At 41.1% G+C, this 16475-nt stretch overlaps 1 protein-coding gene across 1 annotated transcript in view; it reads right to left on the bottom strand.

The window, feature by feature from the left end:
• The window catches only part of cdkal1 (CDK5 regulatory subunit associated protein 1-like 1), a 266485-nt gene that overhangs the window by 234743 nt on the left and 15267 nt on the right, over nt 1-16475 (bottom strand). The gene's annotated exons all lie outside the window — the stretch shown is intronic.

The following is a 16475-nucleotide window of genomic DNA, read 5'->3' as shown; positions in this document are numbered from 1 at the left end:
CAAACACAGAAAAACACACCAGCACAACCACATCTTCCATCCTCATATGCAGTTAATCATCTGATGCAACTACAGAGCAATACCAGTACAGAATTGGAACTGGGTGCCTCAGAGACCCAGTATTACTACAGGTTTGGAGCCACAGTTCTCTGTGCTATTGGTGCTCCTCCTGCTGCTTTTACAGTCTTATTCTTCCTGGTGACATACAGGTAGAGTTGGGAAGGTCATCAAACTAAAAAAAAAAAGCAGAGGCTCATTACAATAAAGATTGCAGAGCACCCTGCAACAGGAATAAAACAGTCACCAGGCTATTTAATCCATCCAGTCCATTGGTGTCCATCAAGAAGGCCTAGCTCGCAAGCTACCAGTAGCGAATATAAATTTAATAAAATAAAGTCACTTTGTAAACCTGTTTAAATTTCTATCCAATCAAATTCCCAGACATCCCGCTCCCTTCTGACACAAAATTATTATTTGCCAATCTGCTGTCAATTAAAGAGTTACGCTGCTTTCAAGTTTGGCTACATCAGTGACGCTGTAACACTAGGCGATGTTAGCAGACTAGCAAGAGCATAGCAGATTTGAAAATGACCACAGAAAATAGCCAAGCCAATAAAAGGCAAAAAGTACCATTTTTCATGGTACCAGAGTTTTTTTCACACAAATGTGAATGACAAATGTTTATGTCTCAATTGCGGTGCGAGTGTGTCAGTGGGTAAAAGATGAAAAGTCGAGCGCCACTTCACCAAACACCACAGCAACTTTTCATGGGACTATTCAGCTTGTAGCAATCTACGAACATAAAAGGTAAAGGAGCTGACAGACAACAGTCTCTGTTTATCAAACTGACAAAGAAGGCCAACGCAGCAACAGAGGCTTCGTTTAGTGGCACACATCCTAAGGAAACACAAAAAGCCCTTTGGCTATGGCGGAACTGTAATAAAGGCAATGACTGCGGTAGCTGAAACATTATTAAAAGGACCATAAAAGTAAGACAGAAATTATGTCTGCTGTGAGTAACTCTCAGCCACTATCATTGTGTCATTTTGAGGCTCCTGATCTAGTCAAATATTGTGTGATTAGGATTATGTTTCTGGCTAAAGCAACGATACTCAACTGACAACTAAAATTGTCCAAAACGTTGCTTTGTGTATCACAAAGTACAGGTTTATCCAGACGTTTTTAAGATGCATTTTAAATTTGGCCCAAAATGACTGCATAAACATCAGGATATGTTTGAGAGCACCTGCATTGGGTGATTGGTAATACTGACATACAAATTTGAATTTATTACAATTGCAATAACACACAAAATGAGTGATCACAAAGAGCTACGTGCTAAGTGTCACTTAAGCTAAATGACAGAAAGTAAAAGGGCTCTTTGCAATGCAGTGTATTCAAATTTGTCAACTCTGGACAGTCTCTTAAAAAGCTTAGTTTTCAGGACTAGAAAACTTAATATGGATATAAGCTCAAATACAGAGAAAAGGATGTACATTCAAATGCATCCGGATTAGTGTGGACATCATCTAAGCTGTCATTTTTTTACAGTTCCTTTCTTTTCTTTCTCCCACACACACGCTCACCAAATACACCAGACTGCAGTCCTCCCAGACTCGCTGGGGGCCTTGACGGCATCTTTCCAACATATCAGCTTAGTTAAGTGGCAGAAATTCACAGCGATGATTCTTGTAGCATGTGCATAATCTACTGTCTCTTCTCAGAGACAGATATGGCAGTGTGTGTGTGAGAGTGTTGCTGTGTGTTGATGTGCACTAAGAAGCGGGAAGGGTACGCCAAGTTAGGCACAGCAGGGGCCCAGCATAGCACTCACGCCATCTTAGAAACATCTATTCAGTTAGGATTTCTCTCCTGTCCTTAACAACTCTGAGTCCATTACTGTTACTGAGGAAGAGTCAGCCCGACAGATAGATAGAGGCAGAGAGAGAGAGAGACCAAGAGGAGATGGATGAAGGGCTGAGAGGGAGGGAAGGAATTGAAAGAAAAAAGTTGAGGCGGAGGTGGAGCAGTAGCAGATAGGGATGCCACGGTGAGAAAATTTCCCCACCGGTTAATACACTCAACACCGGTGTTACCGATTACACCAGACATTTTACAAGAAAAGATATTTGTCGATGACGCTCAATATCTGTAAGGCGCTTACTTTGAATTTTAACGTTGGACGGCTGTGTGTCTGGTAGGGTTGGGCGATTGGCCGATTGTATTGGCGATTAGCGATTGGCGGAGTACATCACTAGTTTTTCCCGGGGGGCAATTTTTTGGGCAATGTTTGTCATTTCATTTTGCCAATTTAATAGTCTGTCTCCAAAAAACAAGAGCCGCTAATCCGCCGCTCAGCGGGTAAAGAAAAATATAGTGGGGGGAAAACAACGTGCAGAGCCGGCATATTTACACATCTAACTCTGTACAATAAGGGTTGATTTCAACCAAACTAGAGTTTGTCATTGTTGGAAAGACTAACTAAGATAGTTTTGTTTTGTTTTGTTTCTGTCGAGTTTGAATGAAGTGTGTTTTACGATGTTCTGCCGCTAGGACAGCTTACTTCCTAGCACACCACACCTGCACGGCTATATCGGCAATTGTCTGTTGTTGGGCCAACAGTGTCCGGTTGGAAAATTTGAACATATTGCCCAGTGTCTGGCCTCTCTGGTTGAGCTTTCGCTGTGGGGCCCATTTTGGCCGCCTCACTCTTGTGGTGCACTTGACGGTGTGTGCGTGCAGACCTCCAGATGTTGCCACCTCCAACAGACAAAGTTTACAGTTTCAGGTTCCCTATTAGCATTTGGTTTAAATCTGAAATATTGCCAAATAGGCACTTTTGCATTTCACTTTGACCTCCGCCATCGTCTTGTCTGTCAACTCCCCTTACTCTCGTCACGTGATAAGTGAAATCTGACTCCTGCTACTCTGCTGCTGCTGTACGGAGCTGACACTTGCAGTTTATTAATGTAGTGTCAGTCGTCCGACTAAGTAATGATAACACGCTTAGTATTTGACAAATTACATTTTTTTTCTTTGCGGAACGTGGGCGCTAATACATGAAAATTAACTGAATGGGGTTTATTTCTATAAAAAAATGCAAAACTACGGTAACGTAATCTGTGTGTAATCGGTATATGCCCGAGCACTGTGTAACAACAACTATCACGACAAGCCTAGCAGTGGAGATGCAAAAAAAGATTCAAAAGACACAGAAGAGATCGAGGAAATAGAGTTGGAGAGTTGGAGGCAGAGGCAGAGAGTTTGAGGGAAGAAAAGGAAAAGGAGGAGCATGGGGGGGGAAATGATAAACATGCAGAGAAACAGACAGAAAGAGAACAAAACAACAAAGGTGCACAAAGGAGAGACCTAGCATTAGAAGAGTAAGTGGGGATATCTCAGTGAAAAATAGCAGGCGAACTCAGCTGAAAGTGGAGCAGGAATGATGAATGCTGTGAGGCAAGCCAACCGCTAATTTGGATGGCAGAGGTTTGCTTCTACAGGGCAAGAGGCTGGAGTCAATCTGTCTCTCTTACATCTGATCATAGAGACACAGTGGATGCACCTGGGTCCAGACAAGGGCCCCTCTCAGAGACTAAAATAGTGGGAAAACCTACTGAACTGGCAATGCAAACAGCCAATTGCCTATATGCCTACACTGAGCAACATCAAGGCACATTTTTCCTTTGGACCAGTGTCTATGAGTGGGAGGTGAACTGGAGAAATAAATACATTTCAAGCTATTAAGTTTCAAAGCAATCACTGCTGAAGACGATAAGAGGGCTTTGCAGGGCACATATGGGTTGTATATGTGAATAAAATGTACAAAAGAGTCAAGTAATGATAAACATCTGGCAGTGGATTCCCTGTGATTTTAAATGTGCATTAAGTGTGATTTATCGAGGTGCATATGGGCAGGGGATGGAAACCAGGCCTAAATAGATTTTTGCCATTACACGTCTCACCTTGCATAGATAGGATGATTTGAAGCCTCAGGTTCATGCAGTAATTGGGGCCAATCACTAGTCTGCAGCTCAGACAGAAAACCATTATGATCATCAGTGCAGGCATGAAAAGATATTTCACACAGCGAGAGAGGGATTATTAGAGTCAAGGGCACAAAAGTCAGTGTGTCTGGGAGAAAGAAGGGCCTGGAAGGTTACTGACTGACAGAGTAATATACCAATGATTTCACTTTTACCACATACCTCAGAGTGAAACATGGCAGACTCTCTCACCTTCTAGATGGAGGCCAGTGTAATTGCCTTCTCATTATTAACACGATTTGACTGTCCACATATGAAGTTAGCATATAGTCTGGTTGGGGATAGAGGAAAGTCAGAAGTGACAAACTAAAAGTGACACAGTCCCAGTAAAGTTAATCATTCAGTTGAGCTATTCTGCTCTAAATGAAGAGTATTTAGCCCAATGCAGGTTCCTGTGGCAGTGGGTAAGAACTGTCTCGCTGTTTATAACAATGTAGGTTGAACTAAGGCACTTCAGAAGATTGTTAAAAGAAAACATGGCAATCAGAGAAGAATAAATACAGAGAAAACTATCAAATGTACAGAAATATCTTACAGTGTATGTTTTGATATCGACAATCATGTCATTGTCTCTGACTGGCAACAACTTTTGACATTTTTACTTTGCTACAACATCTGAACGGTTTACTAATAGATAATCAGGACTAATGCGGTGATATTAATAAGTAAAATAACTTTCTCTAAATGCCATTCTTAATAAATATCCTGCACTTATCCAAACACACCAGTAACTGGGTTGAAACTGGTCTGTTTCTGTGTTATTCACGAAATTCCTTTAGAAAAAACAAAACTTTCTCAAGATGTTAACAAGCTTTACTCAATTTCTAATCAGACAAAACATGCTGGTAGTGTTTGTCATGTTCATTAATTCTTCAACTAAAGGAGGTATTAGCAGGAGATTTTGTGTAGATTCACATGTAAACTTGTCAAGACAAAATGCTTTATTAACTACCCTCTGACAACATATGCGTTTGCATAGTAACCCTTTTGCATGTTAAAAAGGAAAATTTACTGCACCTACTGAAAAATGATCAATATGTTTGGCCCAATTTATTGATTCCTCGTCATTTCTAATTCTTCTAGTTCTTGTACACATAACACAATCATTATATAACATTTAAACTATGATAGGGGATCACTAAAAAATCGTCTTCTTTACTGACACAACATAATCCAAATATCCAAATTAAAGTTTCATTTTGCTAACCTCTTTCTCACACTGGAGGAGTGTGCGTGCGTGTGCGGTGTGTGAGAGAGTGCATCTTTCTGTGCCTCAAAGCTAACTGTCAAATTCATGCACACCATAGTAACCACAGTCAGTTCCCCATTTCACAACAGTAACAGACCAGGCAAATATTGACACACTATTTCTCTAACATTACAAATATGATTATGTTTGCTGTTTGCCCTAGGAGATGGCAGTTTATATTCAATGAGGTGTGTTCCCCTCCATGTGTGTATGTACATATTGAATTTTAAGTTAAAAACAGGCCATGGGAAGAACATGCGTCAATTTGCTGAGTACACAAACGAATGTATAAGCAGACTGTGAGTGATCCAGAAGAGAGAGTGTGTGTGTGTGTGTGTGTGTGTGTGTGTGTGTGTGTGTGTGTTTTCATTCTATTTATCCCGCCTGTCACCTGGAAGAGCGACAAAGAAAGCAAGAAACAGAAAGGCAAAGAAAAAAAGTGGGAGTCACCTGTATGTAAAAGCTCACCTGTCCTGGGACAACGTAACAAATGAAAGTGAGCTGATGGCAGATGGAGCTTTAACCTTAATAAAAGGTGGAGGTGGTAGCTGAGAAGGGCTGTGGTCATTAAAGAGACAATGCCAAAGCTATTTGTTGTGTTTTTTTGGCAACTAGCCTGTACAAAGGTTCTCATGTTTCACAGATATAATAGCATACAAACAACCTTCAGCAATCCTGCTCTGTCGGCTATTTTGTCATACACACATGCCCGCAGTTTGGGTGTAAGTTCAGACAAATACTGTAAACGAATGAATACAAACACCTTGAATGATGAAGACAGTTGTTGTCAGTGCTGTAAGCTGGAGATGTTTGAGGGTCTCTACTTAAATTGCAGGGCAGTTTGCTTCACATATTCACTTATACAATCAAATAATCCTGATTGGAGAAAGAATAATTGATCATATTTAATGCTTGCCATCTTCATTTTGTCCTTGGTCAGCAATCGAAACTCTCTCATATGGAGGTCCCTGGTGAAACGGATAACACAATTATTTAAAAATCTATAGATTATACTGCAAATCAAGCAACCAAAGTCTTACCACTATCTCATTTGCTGTGCATGACTTTCCTTGGTTAACAGTTTTCCACTGTTCAGACATGGAATACGTAACATTAGCTTCACCTATCTGTTAAAGTGATGGCATTTTGTCATTAAGACATAGATAACTTTATATTAATGTTCCTTAAGGTTCATTCAGACATGAAACAGAATGAACTGTGTGCTCACGTGAGCAGAGGGAGGTAGTCGTAAGGAGAGAGGCAGAACAGCGGTGAGTTGGAAAAGTAATGATAGCGAGGTAGAAGAGTGTTTTCTGTTCTCTCACAGGCTGCAACACAAGTGGGCTTTAAAACTTATTTTGCAGTTGAAGCCATGACCATCATGAGCGTGAGGGACGACACTACAAGCAGTGAAACCACAGATACATTTTCACATCAGTCTAATGTTATTGATATTGAATTCTGCTTCGTGTTTTACTGTATAATATTTGACAGTCATAAGCATCGACCGTTAAGGTTGGGACTGGTTTAATTCCTATTTGCTCAAATTCTGTATATAAAGTGTTTTTCTGGATGTTAATTTATTAATCCACAGTTGGCATGAATGACCATTGGAAATATATGGATCTGTTTTTCAGATTATTATTGTAAGAGGGTTTCTTTTAACCGCTTCTGCTCTGGTCGCAAGATTTTTTTGCACAAGAGATGATGATGATTGAGATAATACAGGTATTAAAATGATCTTAGAAGGCAGTAGAACACATGCATTTAATCTCTCTCTGCATGTTTTACTTTGTGCTGCTGCAGCCTTTAATCCGACTGCATTCAATTCAGACTTGTGCAGCATTAAGAGTAAAACATCACTAGATTCAACCTAGTAATATTGCCATCTTGACTTTTACGTAAATGTGACCAGGGTGCTTATTCCAGCATGAGACCGACATGTTAAATTGCCGTCAGATTAATGTAAAGGGGTGCATGTCTGAAAGGGGCTTAAACTTCCCTTAAATCCCCTTCACTGTGGGCGCCCTGTTCATTATCAGTTTGAGCAGTTTGTTGATCAACTGAAGGAAAGAAAGACCAGTGGAGAGCACCAGCCCACGGGTTTGACAGGATGATAAGTATGTAACTCTCAGATGTACTGCATGTGCTGATGAGATCAGTGCAGTGTGCAATAAGTCTGCATAGCCACCATCAGTCTATCCAATTCCTTGTGAACTGTTAATAGCCAAATGCAATGCTGATTAGCTTCTGTGATTAATGAGGTCTGTAAAGTTTAAATGGATATCTTTGAGGAGCTCAATAAAGAACAGTTGTTTGCCCTAAAATAGAGAAACTACAAAACAAAAAAGGAGCCTTTTGATCAATACTATCGGGATAGAAAGGGATGATGGGACGTGGGTAATCGAGCCAACTGTTCAAAGATACGCAACCACAGACACAAATCATTTTATTGTCTCCGTGCAAACAATAAGATCAAGTTGCCTTGGCTTGGTATTGCAGCTAATAACCTTTTCGCATATTTACGCTCAACATGTAAAGCGTCCTAATTCGATTAATGGTAGTAATTAGACCTTCCTCTGCTTTTTTATTTCTGGGTGGAATTGAAACAATTTAGGTCATCTGGCCCCTTATTCCCAGATCCAAGCTGTGGGACATGCAAATCAGATGCAAATGCCACAGAAAAGTGAAAACTAGTTATGGGCCCGGGTAATAAATACTGAATTTAGCCTCTTGGCATTCCAAAAACAGCCAGTTGGGGTTCATATGCAAATGATATGCAAATAACCCAGACGCAGAGAGCTTTTATTTTTCTGATACTGAGAACATAGGGGGGTTTCCTGGTGGCTTAGCAGGCAGAGGCGCATAACATGTCGTTATGATGTTGCGGGTTTGAAGCCAGCTCATGTTGCCATCCCCAGACAACTATCACACATAGAAGAGAGGGTAGACACGATAGAAGGGAGGAAAGGAAGACAGGAGAAAAGATGTACAAGACATTAGATGAGAGGAGGAAGACGAGAGGGTAAGACAAGGAGAATGGGAGGCATGGCATGTAATTTCAAAAGTAAACCCCAGACACTGTTGGCTGCTGATTAGAGGATCAGTGTGGAGACGAAGGCAGAGGGAGAAAGACAAAGAGTGTAAGTGTAAGAGATACTATTTGATTGTGAGAAGGAGGCAAGTCAAATAAAGAGAGAGAAAGGTTGAGTACAAAAAAGACGAGGATGAAGATACCAAAGAAAATGATTAAAGGAGAAAGCGACTTTGAGAGAGACCGAAGCAAAAAACAGAAAAAAGTTGGAAGGAAATCAGAAAGATTCACCATGAGAGACAGGGAGACACAAGAGACAGAGAGAGATACTTAGAGGAGAGTGTCTTTGAAAGTGTTAAGAATAGGGATGCTAATTTAGAATTTTTTTTCTAACCGATAGCAGACCCTCGTTAACCGATTATTAACCGTTAACAGACAAGATTAGTGCGTTGCAAGCGATGCTGTGGTCGTGGTGGAACAAGCCGCCCAGCTGCAACGATAAGCCGATGCACAAACAGGTTAAATCGATCATTTATCACCAGCTTCAGTGTATGCCTAAAACAGACAACCGAGTCCCGTGTTCACCCGTCCGGGAGAGTTTGCAGCCACGATGCTGCGTGTATTGTCGAGGACACATGCAGACACTTTCCCAGTAAAAGTCACCACCGCATCATTTAGTGTAGCTGCGAGGTGGTCAGCTGTGTGTATGCCCGGCGTAACGTTAGCGAGTGTCCGACAGAGAGTGTGTATGTGTTACATTCGCAGTTGTAGCGTTTCTGGTGGGTTCGTGCTCGCCGTTGTCACACACATACAGTCTGTCTGCCCGTTGACGTTAGCGAGTGTCCAGGGGGGGGAGGTCGCATGTGTGTGCGCCGGCAAGTGCGGGGTTGTCGGTGGCGTTGTGAACATAGCTGTAGCAGTGTGTGTACAGTTTATGTGTCGGTGAATAAATGCTACAACTCCTCAAGACCCAAGCCAAGCTCCAGTATCTTGCAACACCAGCTCAGAAACAGTTAACGTGGGGTGTTAAGGTGGACCAGCTATTCTCCTTTAAGTGACAAGCCGCTCCTCTGAGTTAATATTTCTTTTATCCGTTTAACCGATTCTTAATGTCAGTTAACGGTTAAGCGGTTAATTATTAACATCCCTAGTTAACAGGAAATGTAGAAAAAACAGATATTGGGAGGAGGAAAGTTAGATAAACACACAGTTTGCTGATCTAGCTTGTTCATAAAAAAAAGGGGGAAAGGCTAGATGTAGCAAATTAATCTGGAGGAAACACATTGTGCACGCACAACACATGATAAGCTTAGTGGACCACCTTGTTCAATTGGCAATGTCTCCTCAAATTACATGCATCACTGGCACACACAAACCATGCTATGTCTCCACCTGCCGTTCCACCATATTAGAAATAATCACTATAATGCTCTTAATTGAAACCCAGCGTTGCCCTGAACACATCACCTGATCTCTCTACCTGCAATGCCACCACATTCAAAAATGAACACTGCAAAGCTCTTAATCATAGCCTCTACCCTGCAACACACACACGGGCTTGTAGCTGATGTGCTTAGCACTGAGCAGTGAAAGGAATGTGGATGTTGGCAGGTAGACTGGTGATTAAGAGACGCTGTTCTGCTGAAAGTATTTAGACTGAAACATTTTACACACATGTACACAAGTACAAATTGCTAGTCTAGCTTACAGCCTCTGAATGCATTTACATACACACCAATCAATTAGGGTGGTCTCTTTTTGAGCTGCTGCATTTTAAACATCTTGTATTTTGTTTACCGAAACACCACTTATCACTTGTGATTGCGAGAACCCTGAATGAAACACCTGTTAAAAGAGAATATATTAAGACACAGAGATGTAAGGATATAGCACACAAGGATACCAAATGTGCAGGGTTCTTATGACTGTTGTAATGGAGGGATCAAGCGCTCAAAAGCAGATCAAGAGCTGTAAATAAACACAATAATACCCCGACTGGAGACCAAATTAAAAGGCTCAAACACCTACCTAAGACTAAAAGTGAATTTAACTACAACTTTTTGGTTATTTGTCTGATTTTACTAGTTACTAAAATAACTAAATACTAAAATAATGTTATCCATACCTTTTCACATTTCCTTCCTCTCCTATGATAGAGTAGTAGATATATATTATTTCCAAACTGCAAAGCCTCATTAAAAATGTATGTTCTCAATCTCGCTATTTCAGCTTTTTATTTGAACAAGAAAATTGCAGTATTTATTAAAAATCTGATTTATGAAAAATTACAACAGGTATCTTAATGGATAATCCTATGCAACTGTTGGAAGCGTTTTAATAGCACAAAACTGCCTACGGCATTTGTGTGTGCGCGCGTCTGTTTGTGCACGCGTACGTGCTTGCTTGCATGTCTGCTTCCATGCATCCGTGCGTGAATACATTAGCTAGGTGGGGCGGACATGAAGCCAAATCCCAGAGAATTTGCCTCCTAATTAATAAATCATTACAAAATGGAACAATTTATAGTGTTTTCCATCGTAAATAATTGATGTCTTTGTTCATAGTCAGTGTTAATAATGGGTCTGCTTTCCCCCAGGACAAAAATAAAATAAGAAGCAAAAAAAATGGAAATAATAGGACAAGAAGAAGGAAGATCTGCAGCGCAAATACAAATAACAGGCCTAAAACAGTGGCGAGGAAAATGAAAGTGGCGATGAAAATGACAGAGAGCATGGGTGTGGGGGTTGCAAACACACAGAAGAACACACACACTCTCTTCCTTCTAACAGATTCCATTGAAAACAGATGGCATCAGAATTATCTGATGTCCTGTCACTGTCTTTTTATATGCTAATCCAGCTCCCACACACAACCGAGTCTCTTTAATCAGATATCAGGTCAGAGAAGCTAAATCAAGCTGAGACAATCATGCTGCTAGCGTATTACAATACACTGAGACAGGTAGTCAGACGGCGATGTATCAATGCACTTAACGCCTTGAGACTCAGCGTGTGCAGTTAACATAGCAAGGGTGATGTTGCTTCGAGCACTTGAAAAAGCTGGTAATTTGGAAAAAAGTGTTTCTGCAACACTGCACCACAGCTGAATATTTTAGCACCGTGACAAACTTTCTTTGCATAATATTGACTTATTTATCAATATTTGCTAGCAGTCTGTGTCACTCAAACAGCATAGTCACAGCGGGAGCCCCGTTGTTTGCTGTTCTGCTTAACTCATTTGCTGAGTTAAGCTTAAATGTATGCTTAAAGCTACTTGATAATAACTGAACATGTTCTGCATGTGCTTCACAACAACTCTGTTGCAAAGTGATAGGTGTGGTGGCTTTTACTGTAAAGACGCCTCAGAGACAACGACTATATCAGAAAACTAATATCACCAAGAGTTGATCTAAAAAGTAGATTTTTCAGGCATTTTTCTTAAATTTGTCAGTGAAATTTGCAAAGGAAAAAACAGATATTACATCACTGACTATGCACAAAAAAAGGTGATCGGATCAGAAAAACTACGACTTCAAACAGTTTGCAGGTTATATGTAGTAATCAGTTTTGGCAATTTGGCCTCGAACTTCCAACATGTGAAACCAACCAGTGATGACAAAACCAACCAGTGATGACAAAACCAACCAGTGAGGACAAAACGCCTTGTTGCTTGTGTAGATGTCTTATGGACATACGGACATACAGAGGTCAGCGTGCCCACAGCATGGGCTCTGATTATGCTGTTTTTATCTGTACACAATGTTACATTAGGCAGAAACATTGAGTTTAGTGAGCTAAATGAGCTGCGGTGGCCGACGCGAAAACCAAAAGGCCCTCTATATCTATCCAGTTGTTGTCAGGGTAGCGTTGGTCATTTGGAGCAGAGCCAGTGCGTAGAGTGTGTGTGTACGTGGAAAGTGAGCGGTAAAGCAAGAGTGAGAGAGCAGCAACGACGAAAGCGAGTAACGTTATCAACTCTGGCAAAAGCAGGCAAAGTTAACAGTGTTTGGTTTGTCCGTTCTGGGCTACTGTAGAAACATGGCGGTAAAACATGGCGGACTCCGTGAAGATGACCCGCTCCCTGTGTAGATATAAACGGCTCATATCTAACAAAAACATAATTCTTATTTTCAGGTGACTATACACTGAAGAAAACACTTATTAATATTATATTCAATGTCTGCAATTAGATCCCCTTAATTATTACACACTGGTCCTTTAATATTATTCATCTGCTTTAAAAGTTAAAAGCAAGGGGCAGACATGTGTGGGGCCACCCATTCTCTCTCTTCCCTTTCACTTTCCAATGTATACAGCCCAAGGAAAGATAAAATATTGACATTACTTCATTTATAAACTCAGGATACTGAAGCGTGACTGATGTATGATCAAAAAGCAGGCAGAGATAGTCTTGTCATAACAGTCCCGGTCAACCATTGATCAACTATCAACCACAGTCTCATGATGACAAGAGTAGACACATTCAAACCACAACTGTAAAATGAATTAAACACAACACACGGCTCAACGACCATAAGCACACACACATACAGGAGTCAGCAGGGGCCTTCTGAGGACAGAATTATTGAGTTCATCCTTGGAAACCACACACGGACACACACACACACACACAAACACACACATAAACACACACGGACACACACACACAGAGTAATCATCACATCAGATCAGATATCAAAAGGCAGTGTCTGTTTGGAAGATTAGAAGAGCCATCTGTCCGCCATGTGGAAAGCCTCGGATTATCAATAAACTTCACACACTTCTGTATGTGCATGTATCCGTGTGCTGGTGTGTTTGATTCAGCCACTGAGTATGGGATGCAAATTAGACACACAGAAGCACAGAATAAATAACTAAAAGTAACCACTTCTCCTTTTGGTTGACCTTTTTAGACTGAAATCAACCTAGTGCCATTCATAGGGGATCGGTCCAAGTGCCAAAAATTCAAAAAAAGAAATACATTGAATCATTTTAGGGACCAAACACTTCCAAAAGCCTTAATTTTCCAATACAAACAGACACACACAGACAGCCTGGAAATGACTTGTGGCCACACTTAATGCTTAATCAATACATACCTATCGATCTCTTTCCTGGCTAAACATTACCTGTATTTACTCTGTTGACTTTCCCCTGTATAGATCTATACTGCTAATATAACCCCAGGATGAGAGAAGAGAGTAAGCTTCTTTAATTAGAAGAAAGAAAGCACAAAAAGACAGTCAGAAGATGTGAGTGGATTCAAAGACGCAGCCCAGTCACAAGAGAAAAGCATGAAATAGGAACGCAGTTCTTGCATTAGGCGTGTCATTTGTACGGCACGTAGTCTGTACTGACTGCAATGTAAATGCATCCACATAAATATGCTACACTTAGAGGTAGTGACATAGAATTTTAAAAAATGACAAAGACTGCTTATGGTAGGCGGGAGCGGAGGTGGATGGGACGTTTGTGACGTGTTTTCCATACTTATGTTATGTTAATTCTGTACGTATTTTACTTAGTTTATAGGGCTGGGACGATACACGTATCTCACGATTCGATACCATCATGATACTTTGGTGCCGATTCGATATGTATTGCGATTCAATATTACGATTTATTGCGATTGCGAGTTAGCATGCAGCTTTAGCCATGTCTTGCTCTGCTTTTCCTGGCAATGTGTGAAACCCAACGTGTTCCCATACTTTACTGTATGTGTAGTGTTTACCACGTTGGATTTAACATGTGAGAGTGCAGGTCGTATCCACGCAACACGCTTTGTAGTTTCAGCTCACTGCGGCCGGCTGCGTTTTGTTTTGGTGACAGATACGGAACGGATATGACATCACGTTACTCTAACTACAACAATAAAAGCGGTAACTTCCTTCTACCTCCATATAGACTCAAATCAAGCAAATATATAGATTCTAGCATTAAAAAAATATATTTCCAAAAAAAAAAAAAATTGCAATACATAGGAGAATCGATTTTTTTTCTCACCCCTCAAGTGGTTTTGTTTCCCCCTGCTGGTACTGCACCTTCATACACACGTGTAATATTCACAACTCAGCGAAGCAAAATGTGACAATGACATGCTATCCTCTGGGGGACAGGCGGGTCTATTCCACACTTTGGCGTGATATCGGGTTGGAAGTGGTTGACTACATGGGAAAATGAATAAAAGTTTATATGCGCACACACCTCTTGAAGAAAATTCAAGCTCCATTATTACTTGTCTATTCGCTGCCTTGCAGAGTGGACAGCAGACAAGCTATTAGGCCTATAACCCGTGGATGACCACACACACACAGGCAGTTACTTAAATCCATTCACAATGTCTCTCTGGTCAAGCAAGGTCCTGCCAATGCTCCCAGTCAAGTCATCCTTTCTGCTTGGTGATCAAGGTTACTTTGTCCGATGATGATTTAAATTAAACCCACTGCTCAAATCATCCGCGGCTTTTAAATCCACTTTATCTGATATCTGTGCTCTCACATGGAAATCTAGCACATAGCTGATTCATTTATATGTATGAAGGGGAGATCAGACGGAGACACATGTAGAATTAATTTATGACAAAGGACAGAAGTGCGCACACACCCAAGCACACTCACACACGCTGGTCTGATATCAAAATACTTATGAGGACCTCTGAAATCTTTCACCTACTAAGTATTCCCTTATTCCTTTTGTTCAAATTTCTGGTTCTCACAAAGCTCATGAATTCATACAACACACAAACACTCATGCTCACACTTTTCTCTCTTCACTCTCAGGTAGCCAGTGCTTTCATTTCAGCAGGTGGCCTCATATGAACATCCACACACACCAATACAGGTCACCCCTGCTTTCCATTTCAGCGGGTGGTCAGCGAGTAATGGCACTGATGGCTGAACATTGGACACTCAGACAGAAAGCAGGGGCTATCTTCCAAAACAACACAAAAAGGGCCAAAGGGGAGAGAGGGAGGGAGAGAAACCTCAAAGGGGGCCTTGAAAAGTCATTTACTACATGTCCTTGAATACCCAACTCTTGGTTTCTTTGCTTTTTATCCATATGTCACCCGCACACTTTCTCCACCCACACCAACAGCCTGGCACGCCACGTTAATTACTGATGTCTTTCAAGCTTTCATTTCCTCTTCATGAGGGAAATTACATTTGTTTTCCTTGCTGAGTCAAGATGACAGGGAAAACAAAGGACAAATTAGAAAGTGAGAAAGACTAAAAAGTCTCTTTCAGCTTGTAAAAGAAACAGACAAGCTAATTATTCAAAAAACAGAGAAAGCCACAATGAGTTGTCAAATGTCAAAGGATATAGATCATCTTGCTTTGGTCGTTTTAGCTCGACTGTCAGGGAGTCCGACATAATATTGCGCTGTTTGTCCTCCGAGAGAGGAAAGCTAAGTGAGTCCTCGACATCACTCAGCTGAACAAATGAAGACATGTAATTGGATAAAAACATTGACATTTTGAAATTGGAACAGTTTGTAGTGTCAAATTGTGTGAATAAAACTCAATTTGTCCTGCGGTGCCCCTAATTAACCCATTGTTTGCTGTGTCTCATCTGTCACAGCAACTCTCAAAGCAACTTTACAGCTCGAGGTTGAAGCAGGGGTGATTAAAAAAAAGATTTTATTTCACAGTAAACTGAGGGCACCAGTTGACGTTCCCCACCGTGATGTCACATGCCTCACAAAAAACAACAAGTGGATAAGACTGGTGATATTCTATGTGTTACATACACACAACTGGGAGCTGCCCAACATATCCACAGGCATGTCGTGTTGCCCACTGAGCCGCTCCAGTTGAGATGCTGGGGGTTAAATGCCTTGTTAAATGGCACCTGATGCAACATGTTGAAGGGGCAGGAAAGCCTGACTCCATCTTCTACGCAGTGTGGACATGCTGGTCTGAGATCTGAACTGTCAATCTGTAGACCATAGAGAGGCAAAGTCCCTCCCCTTCCGGTGGACACCATGGGACCTTATTTTGGAAAAAAATATGTACGATAGTTAACGGCGAGAGACAAATATGGTTGTTCCGACGGAAGGGGAGGGACTTCGCCTCTCTGTTAGCTTTAATTTTTTTCGCCATTAGGGCATTAAGTCATCTCCCTGCTTTGATTTATAGCTCAACACTTTG

This window comes from Sebastes umbrosus, chromosome 11 (assembly GCF_015220745.1).
Source record: "Sebastes umbrosus isolate fSebUmb1 chromosome 11, fSebUmb1.pri, whole genome shotgun sequence".
In the NCBI taxonomy this organism is placed as follows: Eukaryota; Metazoa; Chordata; class Actinopteri; order Perciformes; family Sebastidae; genus Sebastes; species Sebastes umbrosus.
This window is presented reverse-complemented; position numbering and strand designations above follow the sequence as displayed.